General features: G+C 40.5%; 1 protein-coding gene and 1 long non-coding RNA gene across 13 annotated transcripts in view; one reads left to right on the plus strand and one right to left on the minus strand.

Annotated features, from left to right (window-relative positions):
• Positions 1 to 20,191, plus strand: part of alk (ALK receptor tyrosine kinase) — a 650,197-nt gene that overhangs the window by 13,952 nt on the left and 616,054 nt on the right. The gene's annotated exons all lie outside the window — the stretch shown is intronic.
• LOC111946822 lies at positions 14,781 to 17,537 on the minus strand. Of its 11 annotated transcripts, none has more exons than XR_002872606.1 (7): positions 17,397 to 17,537; positions 17,112 to 17,317; positions 16,108 to 17,045; positions 15,880 to 15,989; positions 15,659 to 15,776; positions 15,481 to 15,573; positions 14,781 to 15,275 (listed from the first exon to the last, which is right to left on the minus strand). It is a non-coding gene; the product is annotated as an uncharacterized LOC111946822 (long non-coding RNA). The 11 variants fall into 11 exon arrangements; XR_002872605.1 differs by having other exon boundaries at positions 14,781 to 15,292; XR_002872603.1 differs by having other exon boundaries at positions 14,782 to 15,573; positions 16,108 to 16,224; positions 16,501 to 17,045.

Genomic DNA, 20,191 nt, shown 5'->3' on the forward strand with positions numbered 1-20,191 from the left:
AATCTGTTGGTCACTAACAGAAACTACTGTTTTAGAAACATGTCAATGTGGCCCTATTAAATTAGCTGGATGATGACAATCTTCAAGGATTTTTAAAAACTGGAATAGTAAAAGGCATAAACCATTTTGCTGAACTCTTGCCACATTTGAGCTTTTTTTTTTGCCCTTTCGTGATGCCCTCTTGATTCTGAACTGGTGCTTCATGAATAAAGTAAATTAAATTTGATTCTCATTTTCAGATTAACTGTATTTGTTAGCTAGTATTCAGCCCATATACAAACAGGAATGCTAATTCTTACCTTTAATCATCAATAGGTGCAGCAAAATACATAAAATAAAATGTGTTTTTAATCCAAAATTAAAAAGCTGGCCGTTTTCTAGTACATAGTTTCTGCAGAGCAGTAGTTCATTCGAAATTCACCTCTGAATTGTGGGCAGGTGCATTAGCCCAGAGAGCAACCCCACTCCCCCTTCCTGTAACTGCAAGTGTTCTGTTTACATGCTCTCCTGCTAGCTTACAGCCCCTCACACCCCCAACATAACATTACCGGTGGAACAAAAAGGCAATGTTGGAGCTATTCAACCGTACAGTTGTGAGCCAGATGCCAGCTCAGACATGGAAAAAGTTCTATTTGTGATCAGAATAGAGCAGAGCGAGAGTTTTCTACGTAACAAATACAATATATTTTAATCAGCATGTTTTCATCTGCTCCTGATTCAAACTGATTTGAATAAAGAAATAATCAGAAATGCTATTTTGTTCTGAATTTTCTTTATATATGTCCTCTATCATTAGAAAAATGCCATAAGAACAATGTTTAATACACCAAAAACACAATTTTCATCAAGTGAGTCCATAAAAATACACATCAACTTAGTCCAAGCAAACATGTCATTTAGTCTTTCTTTCTGGGTATGCTCAGATAGCAGGGGAGTTGTTTAAAAAAATCAAAAGAAAGACAGATTTATAGAAAAGGAATGGAGGAAGCATTTTAAGCACGAGGTAACACACCCATGGTCTTTCCAGTCCAGTGAAGCACTAACTTTAAGCTTTTCTGTGTCAGATTGCCCTTGCTTTTCATACGTCTTGAGGGAAACTCACAGTTGAGCAAAATCAAACCAGTCAGTGACGATAACCATTGAGCATGGAGCATCCAAGGGGAACAAAATCTATATATAAAAAAAAGAAAACTCCAAACATTCACCTCCAGTTAAAAAAAAACCCTTTAACAGATGTGCTGTCCCCACACACAAGGAGCTTGGCAGCCTTAGAGGAGCAGCCTGAGTGCTCTCAGGCCACATCCACAGCTCCCTTTATGATCTGTAATGGGATTGTTAAGGGGCGCCAACAGCATCCTCATCACTGGACAAAACCCACTTAATAGGATATGATTCGGCATGAAAGGGCGAGGAAGAGCAGTTTCTCACTGAACCCACTTATCCCTTGAAACCCCCCTTTCCATTCATTCCCACCTTCTAAACTGACCTCTCCAACTGACAGCTAAGGCATTGCTCCAGCCCTGATTCCCCCCTCCCCCATCTGACTGTTTCTGGCCCCCATGTGGGTGTGTGTATGTGTTTGGGGTGTGCAGAGACAGAGATGAAGGAGAAAAGGATTGGTGCCATCAGAGATGCTGTTTGTGGCTTATTAAAGCATCACCATGCTCTGTTGAAGTCTGGACCGGCTCAGGGGACGCAGATGTAACTTGCTCAGCTGCTGGAGTCAATGGGAGAGAATACAGAGCAGTGTCTTTGAGGTACTGAGCTCTCTAATGTCTGCAGATGGCTTATCTCCTCAGCTGCGGAGCAGGAGGGAGGAAAAGTTTCAACTTTGGTGCAGTCTCTTGTTGTGTTCGTTGAGGTCAAGACAAAAAAAATAAACTCACTCTGTGAAAAATGATTGCATTTCATGTTCTGTGACTGTGAACTGAAATGAGAATGTCTCTGGGAGAGGAGACCTCTGGAGAGCATCAACTTTGACATTAAATCAAAAGATTTCAAGTGTTTTATGATTTATGCCTCTTACATTTAAGGATGTTGAGAGATAAATTCATGCAGTTGTGAACATATAAAGCTCCGCTCACACCGCCTTCGGCAACGCCCTTTCAAGCGGCCACTTTCAATGAAAAGTTGATTTAATTTCACATTTCAGGCTTCCTTGTTCAAAACTCTTGCGCTTGCATTTTTAAGACATTTTTCAAGCTCTACATACAAAACAGGCTTCCATTGAACGTGCATTGAAAGTTAAACCAGGTCGAACTTTGACCAATGACACCAAGTCTTTCACATGTCGGAGTAGAGCAGTAAAAGAAAAAGCCTGAAGCAAGATTCACAAGATTTTCAACATCTCTCATCAAGCCTCTGCAGGTGGTGGACATGCGCTAACATTGATTGGCAACAGTCCAGTGTGAACACAATGGGCTAAAAGCGTGTTCCAGAACACGCTTTTAGCACGTTTCTGAACGTAAGCCACACGCCTGGTGTGACTGTAGCATAAGAGTTTATGAAGTGCCTTTAAAAACAGCCTGTGCATCCCCATCTACTCACCTAAACATCAGCTCTTTCTGTCCAGAGAAGCTCCCTAACCCAAAGCCATTACAGCGAGTACTAAAATCTGACCACTTAAATCAGGGGTGCTCACACTTTTTTGGCGTGTGAGCTACTTTTGAATCGACAATGTCTTGAAGATCTACCTAAATATATATATATATATATATATATATATAAAGTACTATTAGTAAATGTTTGTTAGTTATGTACACAGTAAGATTACACAAAGATACTTTAGTATTAACAGATGAGGCATTTTATTACAAAGACAGAAAGCAGCAACCATCGTGTGTCATGCTCTGCTGTAAATTGTGCAATGGGGGGGAGCATCATGGCGTTTCAAAGGCGCTGCTGGCTCCGTACGAAGCGTGTGCCTCTGACAAAACATATATAGTAGCAGGAGGAGACACGCGGGGCGGCTTCAATAAACACTCCGCTTGCACGGAGCGGTCTTCTGCCGGGAACTTGACGTGACGTGGGGCAGAGAGCAACTCTCTGATGACAGAGAGTTCGCGCTCAGTGTTTTTAAACACACGTCTGCAGCGACGTATGCATCAGAGGATGTCCGATTGGCCGTTCTGCATGTCAATCAAGTCCCGTACTTCCCGGTGACGATTTTGATTGACTGGTGGATTTTTAAGAAGTACTTTTTTTTTTAATCTTCTCTGTCCCGCGATCTACCCTCATGTCGTTGGCGATCGACCGTCGATCGCGATGGACGTAATGAGCACCGCTGACTTAAATGATGTCACTCTATCGCTGATGGTGCTACTCATATTTTCTTTTAACAAGAGAACATTTTTTCCCCTTAGAATTGCCTTTGAGAAAACTAAAAGGGAGGTGAAATAATGTGCCTCACAGCTCAGAATATAGTTTAGTGCAGAGCATATCTTATCTATATCTCTATATCTATACATAGATATGGATAGATATACAGACAGACAGATAGATAGATGTTTTTTTGTTATTTATGTATTTATTTTGCATAGTTTTGTTTACTTTTCATCTTTTTAATTAATAAATAGAGAAAACTTAAGCTCTATATCAATAACAAAAAGTTAAACTCATACCCAGGAAAGTCAAGTTAGTCAATATACAAAAAGAAAATGTCAAATACTTTTTTTAGTGCAAACCAATCATTTTACCTTTCATCAGCTTGTTTCGTCTTCTGTTTTTGTCCGTGGAACCATATTATAGCAAACAAAGTCTAAAACACATGTTTGCTAGCAATAGTATATTTTTGCTGGTGCTTGCGTTAGTTTTGCGTGACCTTTAGAATGAATAATATGTTTTTTTCTTAGGGGGATTGTAAATGTTCTCCCCCATTTTTCAATGACAGCATAGAGAACCATGCTTGGAGTTCCTGTCCAGAGGGGGTGGGGGTGTGGGTGGAGTGTTAATGCAAGACTCAGGAATCCTTGTACTTTGTTGTAAATTGAGTTTTTAGGCTTTCAAAAACAAAATGTAATCTTCCAACGACCTGTTTTCTTTTAGCAAAAACGTCCTATTTAAATGTAGTCATTTGCATATTCATTATTAATAAATGTATTTTTTTTTCACCTGTTAATATATTGTTTTCTTTAGTATTTTCAGCCACTGACAGAATCCATTTACTTATCAACCCATTTACTTCTTTCATCCGCTAATATATCATGGCACTTCTGGTTCTCCGACCTATGCCTTTAACAAAAGCTTACGTTTTTTCATTTTTAAAAGCCTTTTATTTTTCCACTCATCCCTTTTGAAAAGAACTACACTCTCCACTGCCGGCTTTCACATTCTTTGCACATATTAAGGCTTTTCAGAAAATGTAATAGATTATGTAACAGAAACTAAATCAATATATATGCATATTTTATATTTTCAATAAGGTTTCCCATCTGAAAAAATAAATTATATATATATATATATATATATATATATATATATATATATGCATGTTAATTTTGTTTGTGTTCAAACATATGGAGCTCAGACATATTTGCACATTTGTGTGAGGAAGTGTCACAGTGTCACATTGACATTCATGCGTGTCTTTGTGTGTGCAGTCTTGCATGTGTGTAAGTCCACTAGGGAGCACTGGGGTACTTTAGACAACACAAAGCCTCTCTGTCAGATCTTACTAGACTAATAAGCTGCAGCCATATCCGCATTGCAACATGTATAAAAAATCAGCTCATCAGACTTTTTGTTGGTGCCAGCTGGATGACATCATGTTGACCTTGCCATGCTTGCATCGAGTCCATGAATTTCAGCTACAGCTCTTGCCTCAGCACTCTTGACACAAGCGTCTCTTGCATACACGCAATTTTGTTCCCTGTGCACCACAACTGCAAGTTGACCTTGGTAGTAGTTGCTGTAATGCCAAGAAAAACAAAAAGTTGCACAAAAGTTCCAGCTAGCAATAAGATCAGGCCAGTGGCTCAGTCTGTGCTCTGTTTTGTGCAGGAAATGTGCTCATCACAACTGTAAAGGTTTTGTGCAAATACAAACAAGACAAGGATATTTGAAGATTTTTGCTCATTGAACAATGAGCATTTCCAGGATATTATTAGATTAAGCAGCAACGGTTTGTTTGTCCAGTTATGTGCAAAGTCATTTATCTGTTGTGTCTTGGTCACCCATTACCTCTAAATTGGGCCACAACCAGCTGTCAATGTCAAAGTGAAGAAACATGACTTGTAAATGCGGTCCATATTTCAGTTAAATCCCACAATTTTGTGGGCAAAGAAGAACTTGTTAAACCCTTCTGTTTAGATTATTCATATTAGAGTAAAACAAAACATACAAATACAGTATTTTCTGCACTTTGCAGCACAGCGGATTCTATCAATAAATGGTAGATTTTCAACCTTATGTCATAAAAAAGGCACACCAGTGGTGCAGTGGTAGGGCAGTCGACCTCTGATCGGAATAGTGTCCTTGGGCAGGACACTGAACCCACATTGCCCCTGGTGGAAGGTCGGCACCAGTGTGGCAGCGGAGACGCCGTCAGTGTGGGAATGTGTGTGTGAATGGGGCTGTGACTGTAAACTGTTGTTTACCTTTGAGGAAGGTAGACATATTAAGTGTGACAAATTCATCAGTCAGACTTTATTACAGTTACTCTAGAACTTGTCTGTAACACACGACACGTTAGCGTGTTACAGTGTATTAACATATCTTGTAACTCCCAACCTTATTTATTTATTTATACTTTATTTATTTATTTGAAAGGCTTTTTTTTAGGTGCGCCTCAAAGTGCTGAAAATACAGTAATGTAAATACAAATTATAGTGCATGAAATGTTATTAAAAAAGCTACTTGTAGGTTGCCATCAGGTTTGTCATGCTGTGCTTCAGCCCTTCATCGTTACCTCACATTAACAAGCATGTAGCCATTTTAAAACTGTTCTATTTGCCTTATTGTTATAAGATGGATGGAAATTTAAAGTCATTTCTTTTATAATGCAATTGTAACAAAGTGAGGATGGACACATCAAACTTTGTTTTCTCTTTATTTTGCAGAATGTGAACATTGCTACTGTGATGTGACACGGATGAAACTGGCACCTCATAGGGGAGGAAAATGGGATTCAATATTTGGCAATCAGTAAAGGCACTCGGGGGTCCTCACAACATTCTGGGTGGAAACACAGAACCATGGGGTGTCATAAAATGATGAGAGATTGAGTGTTCTCTCAGCCTTGACAAATTACTAAATAGGATTGCTTCAGTCACTCAGTGTTTGAACTAAAGTCTTTTCTTTTTTTTGTATGATTCGGACCTAGTTCCAGCTCAGTTTTCGATGGTCAAGGCACATGTGCTTTTCATCAGGGGTGAAGTAGGAAGACTAACAAGTGTTCATGGCCTGAAGGAGGCTTAGTGTTTGTAACCAGCAAACAGAGCATGGCAGCGGCTTGACTGTAAGCAGTAGCGGTTTTAGGCACGGGCCATACGGGCGATCGCCCGGGGCGGAAAAATGACGGAGGGGCGGCGCCAGCGGCTCAGCTCTTGTAAAATACTTTATGCACCACTATTGGTTTACTTATATCACAGAGTTTGTAACAGCCTGAAACCTGGCGGAGCCCCCGCCCCGCAGCTGCGCTCCCTCCTGTCTTTGAGAAGTAGACGCAAATGTGTGTGAGAAGGAGAAGGGAGGGGGCGCGGGGTGAAGAAGGAGAAGGGAGGGGGCGCGGGGTGAAGGTTGCAGGCTGAGAGGTGAGCACGGTGCGCAAAACGCATGCGCAAATCTGGCTGGATCTTCTTCCAGGGGGGCAACGGTCGCGGGCCGCGGCTCAGTGCTTGATGAAAAAAATAAAAATTGCGCCGCCATGTAGCGAATTGGCGCCCCTGGGTGCAGCTGCACGCGCTCCTTCTGGAAATGTTTGACGAACGGGGGGGGGGGCGCTGCGGGTATAAAAAGGTATAAAAAAATCATGCTTTTTTGGTTATTTTGGTGTGAAATGCCCAAATAAAAAATGGAAAAACAAAAAAAATTCTTCACTTAGATGACAGTTGGTTTAGTCGACAGACTTGATACCTATGTCAGGACATTTATGCTAAATGCAAAAACATCTGAAATATGGAGAAAAAAGGTCAAAGCTGGTGCCCAATTTAGAAAGAAAAGAGAAGAAGAGGAGAAAAGAGACAAAGAAAAGGGTATTATCGCATAGCTAGATGCACGTTTTCTAAATTCGAATGCTATCTACCCTACAACAACAACAACGTTGCAGAGGAAAAATCTCTTGTTTGGTCTATCATGACCAAAACTGAAGTAGGCCCAAATATTGCAAATAACGTCATTTTTAAGATATTTATTCTTAAATGTTTGCTCTGCCTTAACTTGTAACATTAGTTATGATTCGTGTGTCTGTCTGCTCTGCTGTAACACAAAGTTTGTGTTGTGTTTTATTGTTGTATATTAGTTCATAATGTTAAATAAGCTGTGATGGTAGCATGCTGCTGCTGCTGCTGCTGCTGCTGCTGCTGCTGCTGCTGCTGCTGCTGCTGCTGCTGCTGCTGCTGTTAGCTTTTCAAAACTCCAGTTGATCAAGTCATACCTGAGATCACCAATGTCTCAGGAGCAACTCACTAACCTGCTGTTGTTAGTATCAATCATTCAGGGGGGGAGCAGATTTCATATGATGACGTTATTGACAAGCTTGCATCAGGAAGGCCACAAAGGTTAGGTTTAGTTAGTGTTTTCTGTTCTTAGTGCCTCAGTTACATTTATTCTAGTGTGTTATTAGTGTCATTTGTAGTTTATAATATTTATTTTAGATTATTTATTTGTGTTTGATTAAATATTTCCCACTGTATTTTCGGTTACAATAAATGGACAAAGTGACTCTATTGGGGGGGGGGGGGGGGGGGGGGGGGGGGGGGCGCCAGAGGAGGGTATCGCCCGGGGAGTAATTCAGGGTAGAACCGCCACTGACTGTAAGTCCACCTCTACTCAATAAAATCACGGCAACAAAGTGACAATTAATAAAATGAAGTAAATTCAACATGTCCAAAAAAATAATTGAATTCCACTAAAATAATTGTTCTTATATATATCCGTCTTATATGACTCTTTTTTGGTTGTTAGATGTGGGGGGACCGTTGAAGAATATTTTTTAATTGATTAAGATTGAAATAATAAAGATAACTTTCATTCATTCATCTTCTTCCGTTTATTCCCTTTTGGGGTCAAGGGGCTGCTGGAGCCTATCCCAGCCACTTGTGGACGAAGGTGGGGGGCATCCTGGACAGGTCGCCAGTCTGTCACAGGCTTAAAAATAACTTATCTCAACAAAAAAAAAAAAACAGAAAGTTTACATAAACCATTTACAGCAACTTATTTAGTTTCTAGTTTACTACTTAGTTTTTCAAAAGGAAATCATAAAAATACCAACAAGTTGAGGAAATTTATTCTGACTTGACCTAAAAAGAAAGTTAGGTTATTTTTAAAAATTACTCAATTTTTTGCAAATAATTAAGTTGTTTTTATCGCAATCACCAAAGATAAAATACAAACAAAAACAAGACAGTTCAATTATCACATTTCAAGAAGAGCATTCACAAATGTTTTTCTAATACTTTTCAGTTCAAGTTTTAAGAATATATGAAAATCAAAAATGAAATCCCAGCCATTAAATAAATGCTCAGAAAATGTTTTTCTTTTGGATAATCAAATATCTAAAACAAACTTTAAACAATTACAAGTTAAACATAAAAATAAAACAAATTCTTTATTTGTAATAGCAGTGGTAAACTGACAGTCCACTCTTTAATCTAACAGCCTCTTCAGAGTGTTTCAGGAAGTCTGGCACAGTCCAGTTCTAGATGCAGTTTTGGAACAACTGAGGGTCTCAGTTCTTCAGGGTAAGCAAAATTACATTACACACCAACGAGCAATGCACAAACTGTCAGCAGGTTGTACAGAGTTTAAATTTAATTAAATCCAAGTTACGCGTACAGTTTAAGTAAGTATTACTTTAGTCAAATCTCACATTTCTCCGTTCAGTTTAGCCCTATTGAAAGCCATTTTAATCAATGTCTTCCTCATTTATCTGTGGAATATTAACTATAGAATTCTAATTGAGTCATATGCCACAAGAAAAGTTTTAAAGTTACTAAACTAGGGAAAAGAGTGTTTTCTGTAACAAAAAGAAATGTTGTCATGGTGGTGTCCCAGTGGTATTGTTTATTTTTTATTTTTAGACGGAATCCTTTTGGCGTAACCCTTGGTCTATCCTAGGCACTTTAACTATGTGTTGTGTCATTTTAAGGTAATGTCTTTTTGCTTCTTTGACCAATGCAACTTTTGAACATAATTTCAAAATTACCTTTTTGTCAATGAATTGCATGTAGTAAATGCAATCCAGACACTATTGATTTAAAATGAACACTTCTTTATCTTGAATAGAAAAACCCCCAAAACAGATTAGTACAGATTATATTTGGGTAAACACACGATGTTCCCACCTCCCTATTTAGTTATTTTTGTCATGGTGTTTAATAGGATTCTCCCACTCCCACCTTTTTGGCACTCAGTAGTCAGAATTCTAACATATGAAATCTATGAAAAAGATTCATGTAGAAAAAAGGCTATGGGCTCTGTACAAAATACAACACTAAATATGAAATTTTACTTCTCCAAAATATTTAAAGATAATCAATTATGTGCGATTCTATTTCTACCATTGAAACTATAATAGCATTTTCGAGATTAACCCTATTTACACCATGGTCCGGGTGAATACGCAATTCTGATTGGCTGCTGGGTGTGCGTTAAAACCTGAGAACCGCACTGTGAAAAAAGAAGTTCCGGTCAGCTAGCTTAAATATTTTGTATCACTGCGCCGGCTTCTTTAAAACAACCTTTTGCTTCATCATTTGGACATAAACAAGCTGTAAGAGATGAACTTTCTCTCTGAACTGATGCTTCATTCAACCCTTCAGAAAGATCAGCTTATACTGTATATATCACCGAATCTTGACTGCAGCTGTGGTGCGGCACGACGCGGACTATTTGTTACGTGATGCGGCACAACTAGTCCACTTTTTGTGAGAAAAGCGATCCAAATCGGGAAAAAAAACAAGAATTAAGGACTAAAACCTGGTTAATATGTATTGCTTTTGTAAGTGACCATGGTATAAGCGGGTTAATGGCCTTTGAAGTGTGCGTTATTACTTTATAACGCACTTCGTGTCGGACGGTTCAGGCTTCCACGGTGTGCGTCAAAAAGTAATAACGCAAACTACGTCGGCCATTAACCCTTACATAACCCTTGGTATTATTATAATACCAATGGTTATATGGGCTAATAATACTATTATAACAGTATATCAGTCTTAAGATTTCTTGAACAGTGTTACGTCTATTTTTTCTGATATAGTGTTATATGTAATCATATTCAGGATTTTTCTAATGAAAAATAATCTGAACATATTTCAAATAATTGATCTGCCTGTGTTATGTTCATTTATTCAATCATTCATTTATCTTCTTTCGTTTTGTCCCTTTCGGGGTCACGGGGTTGCTGGAGCCTATCTTGTGGGCGAAGTCAGGGGACAACCTGGACAGGTCGCCAGTCTGTCGCAAGGCCGTGTGCTATGTTGATTTATAAAACAGAGTTATGTCTATTTTACATAATTATTAAGTACTTCATCTTTGTCATGTGATTTATTTATACTTAAGGATTCTTAATGACCTGAAACTTTGTTGGTAAGACATAGATATATATTTATATCATAGTAGGTTATGAACCGGATAATGATAAATCATGTAATGAAAATATCACGGTAGAATAGGGGTGTGATTATATACGTTCGCTTCCTTCCACTCCCTTTCAAGCAATCTTTAATTTAGTGTATAATTATATCAAATAATGCAAAACTGCTGATTGCATTGTGCATTATTATTGCTTTGGTTGCTTGAAATTTTTTTTTTCTCAATTTCTAATCCGTTTTGTCCTTTTCGGGGTCTCGGGGCTGCCAGGGCCTATCCTGGCCACTTTCGGGCAAAGGCTGGGGACATCCTGGACAGGTCGCCAGTCTGTCACAGGGCCACAATCACACACCCATTCACACTCACATTCACACCAGGGACAATTTAGAGTAACCAATTACCTATGAAGCATGTTTTTGGACAGTGGGAGGAAGATGGAGTTCCAGGAGAAAACCCACGCATGCACCGGGAGAACATGCACACTCCACACAGAAAGGTCCCCTATTGGTGGGGGATGAGTGTGTGCGTGATAATGTACTGGTCAGTCAAATATTAAAAAACATGTTGGGGTGTGTTTATAAGCCTTACAATTGTGGATTTATTGAAGAATAGAAACTAAGATTAATTTGATTCTAAGCCTTTCTTTTTAACCAATTACAAAATGTCTTTGTTAAAGTCTCCTGTTATTTCAATGCAGTTTGGCTAAAACAATTTTTAGTTGTACCACAGAGAAAATGTACCGCAAACTTGTCATTTTGTCAAGCGCATGAATATTCATGAATGCTTGTTGGGGGATTTTTGACTAATGATTCTCAATAAACCTCCAAGCAGGATGCACATGCATGCGCCCCATTATGCAGGAGCATGTACCTTTTCATATGCAAGCACATGTCCAATCTAGCAACAAAAAAGTGGGAGTTGGATAACCGGGTCATTAAGCTGCAGTGTACGGTAGACCATTACTGGCAAATTGTGGTCTATGTTTAAATGAATCCAGTTTTAGACTGCAGATTGAAACAGAATTAATTCAAACATAAAAGTTTTATTGTTCTATTTTCAACTTTTTTGTCTATTAGACTACTAATCATCAAAGGAAGAAGTGGAGTCCAAATTTCTATGCTTAAGAAATGAAATATTTGCTTACAAAGTATCCTAGAACACATCATTAGTGTTTTCTATTGGAGTATTGGTTGGCTGGAGTTCCACATTTAACAAAGAATAACCTTGGAAGCACTTAAGATTATTATGTTTTCTCTTTTATTCTTTTCTCATAGGAAGGAGAAGAAGAAAGTGGCTTTTTATTTTTTTCAGGGGAAAAGATAAGATGTAGTATCACTAAGTCAAGGTGCTGCAGGTGCTCTCCCTGTCATCAGTATTCTCACAGTGCTAAGATAATCTTGTCTTGGCTGTGACATGGCTGTCATGTGATTATTTCCAGACACCCTAACAAATTTAGCTCTGGTTAATAAAATATGCTGGGGATTTTTTTTCTTTTTTGTAGAGCATGATTGTTCAATGCCTGCACTGCACTTTTTGGAGGTTTTCCATGTTCCTCTTATGTACCCAAAACATGTATGTAACTCGAAACCTGAAAAGGGCATACAAGGGCATCCACAGACAATGGCTGCCAGAAAGGCTTAGGTCTTTCTGTGATCCTGAATGTAAGTAAAAATGCTCACTTTTCCGCAGACCATTGTTGCCATCACAACAGAACAGATAAACCCCTTCAACCAACTATTCATCATGAAAAATACTATTTTTAAATTTGAATAAAGACATGGTAAAATTGGATTGAAAGAAATGTTATTCCTTAATTGTATCTTCAAAAAAACGTGAAATTCTCCTTGATGTCACTTAATGTCTCTGTATGGCGGTTGACCGTATGAGTGCTTTGGGTTTTTGGGTAGTCCGGGCCGTTTGAGGGTCGTAGAGAGGAGTGGCCGTATTTTAAAAAGGAGCACTGGTATTTCTTGTATCATGAAAATGGAATGTACCATTGTCGTGGTAGATGTATCAGGAAGTATTTGTAAGGATAATGTAGTACTGACCTATAATGTACGGGTAATGCTGTCGTATGGCGGCCTTGTGCCACATTCTAGGCCCCTTACTGACCGGGCACAAATGTTGCACGGGATACGGAAGTGCCTGTAGGACACCTGTAGGTTGCCCCCACAAAGTACACTCTCATTATCAAATTTCCTAAATTCTAAAAAAAGTCAAGCTGTGCGCACAGACCACGCTAGCGTGCAACTAATTCAGAGTTCAAGGTGGTTGAAAAATATGAGAACTCCAAAAACGCGCCTGCGTCTCACTTGCATTAACCTTACTGACCCTTACGTAATAAGTATTCGCCATGTCCTGTTGCCCACAGCGTGTCCGTATAAAAAAACGTGAACATGTTTCCTCTAATGGGTCACTGACTGCTCTGCGACTGTAAAAGTTTGTGTGAGTTTCCAGTAATAAAATGTCTAATTTCTTTCTTGATTTGTAGTACATGCCCCGTACAGGATGGCCCATTTTTCGCCCGCAGACAACCGCTATCCATCCACAAGGACAGTTGTGACTAAGGCAGAAGGCAAACCTCATTAGAAACTTTGCCAAACACAGCTTACGTTTACGTTAAATTAACGGAAACCTTGTTTGTGTCAGAAAATCTAATCTAAAAATGATTGTACATTCCATAATTTGCTTCATACGCTGACATTTTTTCTGTATCTCCGCCAGATTAGAATACATAAGCAGTAAATAGCTTGTAATGATTAATTCAGTGAAAGCCAATATAAAAGATGGTGGACTGAAGATGAATTGGCCTGTGCATGCCAACTCACTGCAGAAGGCAAAAAAGGGAGCTTATTTTAATTTCGAAATGAAAAAGTAGGCGAGTGGTATCATCTGTTTGATGAAGCAGGGGGGACGTGGATAAACCGCCTCATTTCTGGGGCTTGTTCAGAGAGGCCACGCTTTGACCAGTTGTGACTTTGAGCCATTTGTCTTCAACCAAGTTCATGTTGTTGTATTAAACAGGACTCAATCATGGCACTGATGCATGCCAACTGACTGTTCGAGCAGTAAAAAAAGAAATAAGGAAGGGAGGGGGGGCACACACAAATAAAAAATAGAGGCCATTTTAATGGATATCAGCAGAAGACAGGCAAGATCAAGCTCTTACTCTGATTAAACATCAAGGCCAGCAGAGTGGAAGAAGCCATCAGGAAGAGATGTATAGCCTTTGTTGTGATCTGTGCTACTATTGGAAAGTGAGATGTGTCGGCACAGTGAGGTTTCAGTCTTTGAACCTTCTGCTTGGATATGTTTGCAAAAAGTGACGGAACGGAGAATAGCTTTCAAAAAGATCCACATATTTTCTATTCATTCCACACAAAAGAGCAGCTGGGTATGGAGCTGTACACAAACAACTGTGGGCAGAAAATGTGGAACAAAACCACCGCTTCATCACTGGTGACCACGTTTGATGATAAAAATATTCTACAAACACGCAAATTACTTTCCTGCAAACATCTTTTGGGATAATTATTGGGGTGCAGCGCAGTGATTTGCAGATTTCTACCGTGAGGCATCAGGTTTTGCTCAGTGATGCACTGCGCTAATCAACTGTACCAAACTGACAGAGATTCAGAGACTCGAGTAAGGAAAAAATCCTTCATTTTGAGTTCGAAAAAAAAAACATTGCGCCTCACCAGGTTTTATGTTTAGAAAAAAACTGTTTTTGATGTTGTGAATTTTAGCCATAAAAAGCCATAATTTATTTATTTTTTAAAGAAAAAATACAGCACAGTTATGTATGATTAGAGAAGAAATACCCGACATCCTTTCTGTTTTGGAAAGAGATTAAAAGTGTAAGTGGAGATTAGACTGTTAATCAACATGTGCTCAATTACGTGATCATCTGTAAATGTGAGCAGCACGAAAAGTAGCTGTTTTCTGGTCCTGAGCATTCAGGTTTTCCTTACCATTATTTCAGATTTAAAAATTTAAATTCAATTAAAAAGGATCTCTGTGACGGTGTAGAACCGTCAGCTGCCGCTGCAGGCGCACACGCATGCACACACGCTCGCACACAGGCTACTGAAACAGCTAAAGCTAATGATGAGCTAGCTGTTACTGTCTCAGCACCTGTGCTAACTAGAGCTCAGGCTAAAGCGGGAATGCAAAGTCTTCCACGTTTGGATGACGATTTCTTTGATGGAGGCAAAGAAATGCCCAGAAAATCCCGTCGTCAAAGACGGTTTGAGAAAAAACTTAAGTTGCTGGATCCTGAGATCACAACAACAGCAGAAACATTTGACATACCAGCTGACATTTCGGCTTTGCAGAAAGAGGACCAAACTTTAAAACCATTGTTTGCCAAGGTGACAACAGAGAGTGACAAATGTTTGGGAAATGTGCGGTTTATTGTTGCTGATGATGTTCTGTATGCAGCTGAAGGTGAACACCTACGGTTAGTTCTTCCAACCACCTGCAGGCCACTCGTCATGCAATTAGCGCACACACTCCCATGGGCGGGTCACCTGGGTCGTCACAAAACCTATCTGCGGGTTAGTTCACGTTTTTTCTGGCCATCAATGTACACTGACATTCAGACGTACTGTGCAACATGTCCTACCTGCCAGAAAACTGCAATAACACACAAGTCTGACAGAGCATTACTACACCCACTTCCTATAATTTCCACTCCATTCAGGAGAATAGCCATGGACATTGTTGGACCTTTACCTAAGAGCAGTAGCGGTCACGAATACATCCTGGTGGTCTGTGATTATGCTACACGGTTCCCAGAAGCTTTTCCCCTGCGCACCATTACAGCTCCTGCAGTCATGAGAGCGTTAATTCAGTTTTTCTCCAGAGTAGGAATACCGGATGAAATTCTGACAGACCAAGGAACCAACTTCACCTCTCGGTTGATGAAACTGTTCCAACAGCAGCTTGGCATCACTGCCATCAAGGCGACACCGTACCACCCACAGACCAATGGCTTGGTGGAACGTTTCAACCAGACCCTGAAGAGGATGCTGCAGAAGTTCGTGGGTGACACAGGGAAGGACTGGGATCGTTGGCTACCATTCCTGTTGTTTGCTTATAGGGAAGTCCCACAAGCTTCAACAGGCTTCTCACCATTCGAACTCCTCTATGGCTGGGATGTCCAAGGCCCACTGGATCTCCTCAAGAAGAGCTGGGAGGCCAAATCCACAAAGACCTCAGAAAGGGGTGTGATCCAGTTTGTCCTGGAGATGAGAGAACGGTTGGCAAAGTACAGGGAAGAGGCAGAAGTCAACCAACGAGAGGCCCAAAGGAGTCGGAAGACGTGGTACGACCAGCAGGCCCGTCACCGTGAACTCCTACCAGGTCAGAAGGTTCTGCTACTTCTTCCCTCTTCTACCAGCAAACTACTGGCAAAGTGGCAAGGGCCATACACCATTCTCCGCAGGATGGGACCTGTCACCTATGAGGTGCACCATCCTGACAAAAAGAAAGAAAAGCAGACATACCACGTGAATCTACTTAAAGAGTGGAAGGAAGGTGCTAACCATCCAACAGAGAAGTCTTTGCTAGTCAGAGCTGTGAAGACTGAGGAAGACTTGGACTCTGATCTGGGAGCACTGACTCACTCAACCCCTCCGTCTCTGTCACATTTACCTCCGGAACAGACTACACAGATAATGGACTTATTTCGTGAAACGCCATCTCTTTTTTCTGCACAGCCAGGAAGAACTACACTCATTAGCCATTCCATACGGCTCAAAGATGGACGACCAATCCGGCAACGGCCTTATCGGGTACCACAGAAGTTGGTGGGAAGGCTGAACGATGAGGTGAGGAAGATGCTGGAGCTAGGTGTCATCGAGCCGTCCAACTCAGAGTGGAGCAGTCCGGTGGTGATCGTTCCCAAAAAAGACGACTCACTGCGGATATGCATCGACTTCAGGAAACTGAACGCAGTTTCGGAGTTCGACGCATATCCAATGCCGAGGATTGACGACCTGCTGGAGAAGATCGGGGCTGCTAATTTCATCACCACTCTTGACCTATGCAAGGGTTACTGGCAAGTACCTCTCAGCAACACCTGTCGACCATACACGGCGTTCAAAACACCTGCTGGACTGTTTCAGTTTACAGTTATGCCTTTTGGTCTGCATGGAGCACCAGCCACGTTCCAACGGCTGATGGACAGGGTGCTGCAGGGATGTAACCACTGTAGTGCAGCCTATTTGGATGACGTGGTGATCTACAGTCACACCTGGGAGCAACACCTAGATCACCTGCGTCTGGTCCTGAGGAAACTACAAAATGCAGGCCTGACATTAAACGTGAGCAAGTGTGAGTGGGCCCGGAAGGAAACTCGTTACCTGGGGTACCTGCTGGGAGGTGGTGAGGTGCGTCCGCAGGTGGATAAAGTTGAAGTTATCCGCAATTGCCCTCGACCACGCACCAAGAAAGAGGTACGCTCCTTCCTGGGGTTAGCTGGATGGTACCGGCGGTTTGTCCATCAGTTCGCCACCATGGCAGCTCCTCTCACTGCCCTTACAGAGAAGAGGCAGAAAAACCCCGTGACCTGGACAGATGAGTGTGAACAGGCTTTCCAAGCATTGAAAAATAAATTGTGTTCCTGTCCTGTTCTCAAGAGTCCTAACTTTGATCAAAGGTTCCTCGTCCAAGTGGATGCCTCAGCAGTCGGACTTGGTGCTGTCCTGGCTCAGGGAGACCCAGGTGAAGAGCGACCAGTCCTGTACCTCAGTCGGAAACTGCAGCCAAGAGAGACAAGGTACTCCACTGTGGAGAAGGAAGGACTTGCCATTAAGTGGGCGTTGGATAGCTTGAGGTACTACTTACTTGGCAGAGAGTTCGACCTTGAGACAGACCACAGGGCCCTGACATGGATAAATACCATGAAGGACCACCACAACCGGCTTACGCGCTGGTATCTGGCGCTTCAGCCATACAAATTTAACGTACGTCACCGTCCCGGAAAACAAAACATAGTGGCAGATTTCCTGTCCAGATTGCCGCACATCGCCAATCTCCCAGAGGAGGGGGATGATGTGACGGTGTAGAACCGTCAGCTGCCGCTGCAGGCGCACACGCATGCACACACGCTCGCACACACACACACGTGCGCATAGACGCGCACGCTCGGACCCGGTAACACGTCATTTACATCAGCTTACCCTTTTCATTCCGTCCCTATCCCTCTGCAGGTGGCCCTGGGTGCACACTAGGTTGCCGACTCACCATCCCCATGCATACATTAACACGAAGCACACACGACGCCAACATTAACGTTGGTTTGTTTACCCGGAAGTAACCCGGTAACCCGGAAGTGGTCATGGACACCCTGGGTCATGTGACGCATCGGTCACTGTTTGTATTTATTTGTATTGATGATTATTGTTATTTTTCTGTACACGACACAGAATGTTTAGTTGAATGAAACTGTTTATTCCTGTATGTTTATTTATGTTGTTGAACAATGCAAACACTTCTCCCTGTTTTCTCTTTGGACTGATGGAGAGCAACGCCCAGGAGGAGGGGCTTACCACTTAAAAGAGAACCAGATACAGCTGTCAGTGTGGGAGTCTGAGTGGAGAAGTTGGAGAGTCTGAGAGGAGAATTTGGAGTGTTGGATTGGAGAAGTCTATGTTGGTTAACCTTTGTGGAGCAATTGGTGTGCTCTATTCTTGCATTAAAGTCAAGAATACTTTCACCTTGGCGCCTCTGCCCAATCATTCCCTGGTGGGACCCACGACAATCTCAAAGAAGTGACATTGGTCACTTATCAAAAGAAAGGTGACTTTCTAATAATTTGAGGGCAAACATTTAAAACTTGGATTTATTATTTTAAGTTGGAAAGTAGACATTTTCAGAAGGAAACTGGGTCACAATGAGGCACAATAGGAGGCATACCAGCAAATCGATGAAAACAATACAGAAGGCAAAAAAAAGTACCCCATCAGGGTCTAGAAGTTGCTATCTGGTATTGAGCTGGCTGCACTTCAGTCTCAGGTGCAGGGCTCTGCACCTGAGACTGAAGTTTTGATTCAAAATGAGTCAAAACTTCAGACTTTGGATGGAACTTGTAATTTACTTAATCATAATTTAAGCCTCTAGAGCGAAAAATATATCAAATATTACAAACATCTGTTTTCTATCTTGTTTATTTCTTTCTGCTCCGTTTGTTTTAAACATGACACCATAAATGGGTGCTATAGTACAGCCACTGGCAATTTCAAGCTCAGTTAACAAGGACATTTTAAGCAACATGTGTTAAAGTGACCACTTTCACTGAAAAGTTTATGCAAACACGTGTTTTGGACTTCTGTGTTTAAGAGTCGGGTTCACATTTTCACCATTTTACATCAAGCCTTTTCCAACCTTGGGTGTCAGACAAGCACTAATAAACAGTAGAAAAAGAAGAAGCCCCTCCCTGCTCATCCAGTGTGAACAGCATAAACTACAAATGCGTTCAAGAATGCACGTGAGAACAGTGTAGCTTTAGAATTGACTCAAGACTTGACATAAACATCCAAAAAGTGATTTATGTGAACTTCAGCGTGATACCACAGGGGATGCTGCAGGGTTACTAATTGTTGGGGAGGCTAATTTTGGAGTTTATGCTTGGGTTGTTGAAAAGCAAAATTTCATTAGCTATCGATCCATGACTCCAACAGGCACAGCGAGCTGAAACTGGACACCAGTGAAAGTTTGATTAATGATGTGCAAGATTGTGGCAGACATGTGAAAATGGAGAAAAAGGAATTCATTCCACAATGAATTTAGCTGTTTTACAAAAGAACACAATTTTAAAAGGAAACAATTTTATGTTCACATTTAAAAAGAAAAAATCAAAAACATTATTAACAATACAATAGTACTACATAAAATATATAAGAGCCAATAAAATGCCATTGGTCAAGATTGGTTTGAAAATACAGTTGTCCCATTTTATAAAGAAATACATGAGAAGGTGAGAACCACATGTATGATTGATAAATAACTCGTGTTGTTTTTAAAGAGACACTAATGTTTATCAAATATAAACTGGTTAAACCCTTAAGTGCTGTTGGATACATGAAGCTTGGCACATGTTGCCTTTGATGAATGGTTAATTCCAGCTATATGTTCAAAAAATCAAGACACCAAAATATCTAGAAGTGATTGTATAATTTAAATTACAATTTATTAATAATCACTATTCATTTAATTTATTTTATTACATTTGAATGAGAACAGCTTAAACTTACATTATATACAATGCATAAGAGATAGATAAATAATTCAGTAAAAATAAAATAAAACTACAGCCATTCTGAAAACGTAAGATTTTAGTTGACGCTTTAATTGGTACGATGTCATAATCAGGTTCAAAGCAAAAATATTAGTATTAAGTTGTTTCTGTTTCTTTTTAACCATAAGGTTATTTGCTGCGAAT

This window comes from Oryzias latipes, chromosome 22 (genome assembly GCF_002234675.1).
Source record: "Oryzias latipes chromosome 22, ASM223467v1".
Lineage (NCBI taxonomy): Eukaryota > Metazoa > Chordata > Actinopteri > Beloniformes > Adrianichthyidae > Oryzias > Oryzias latipes.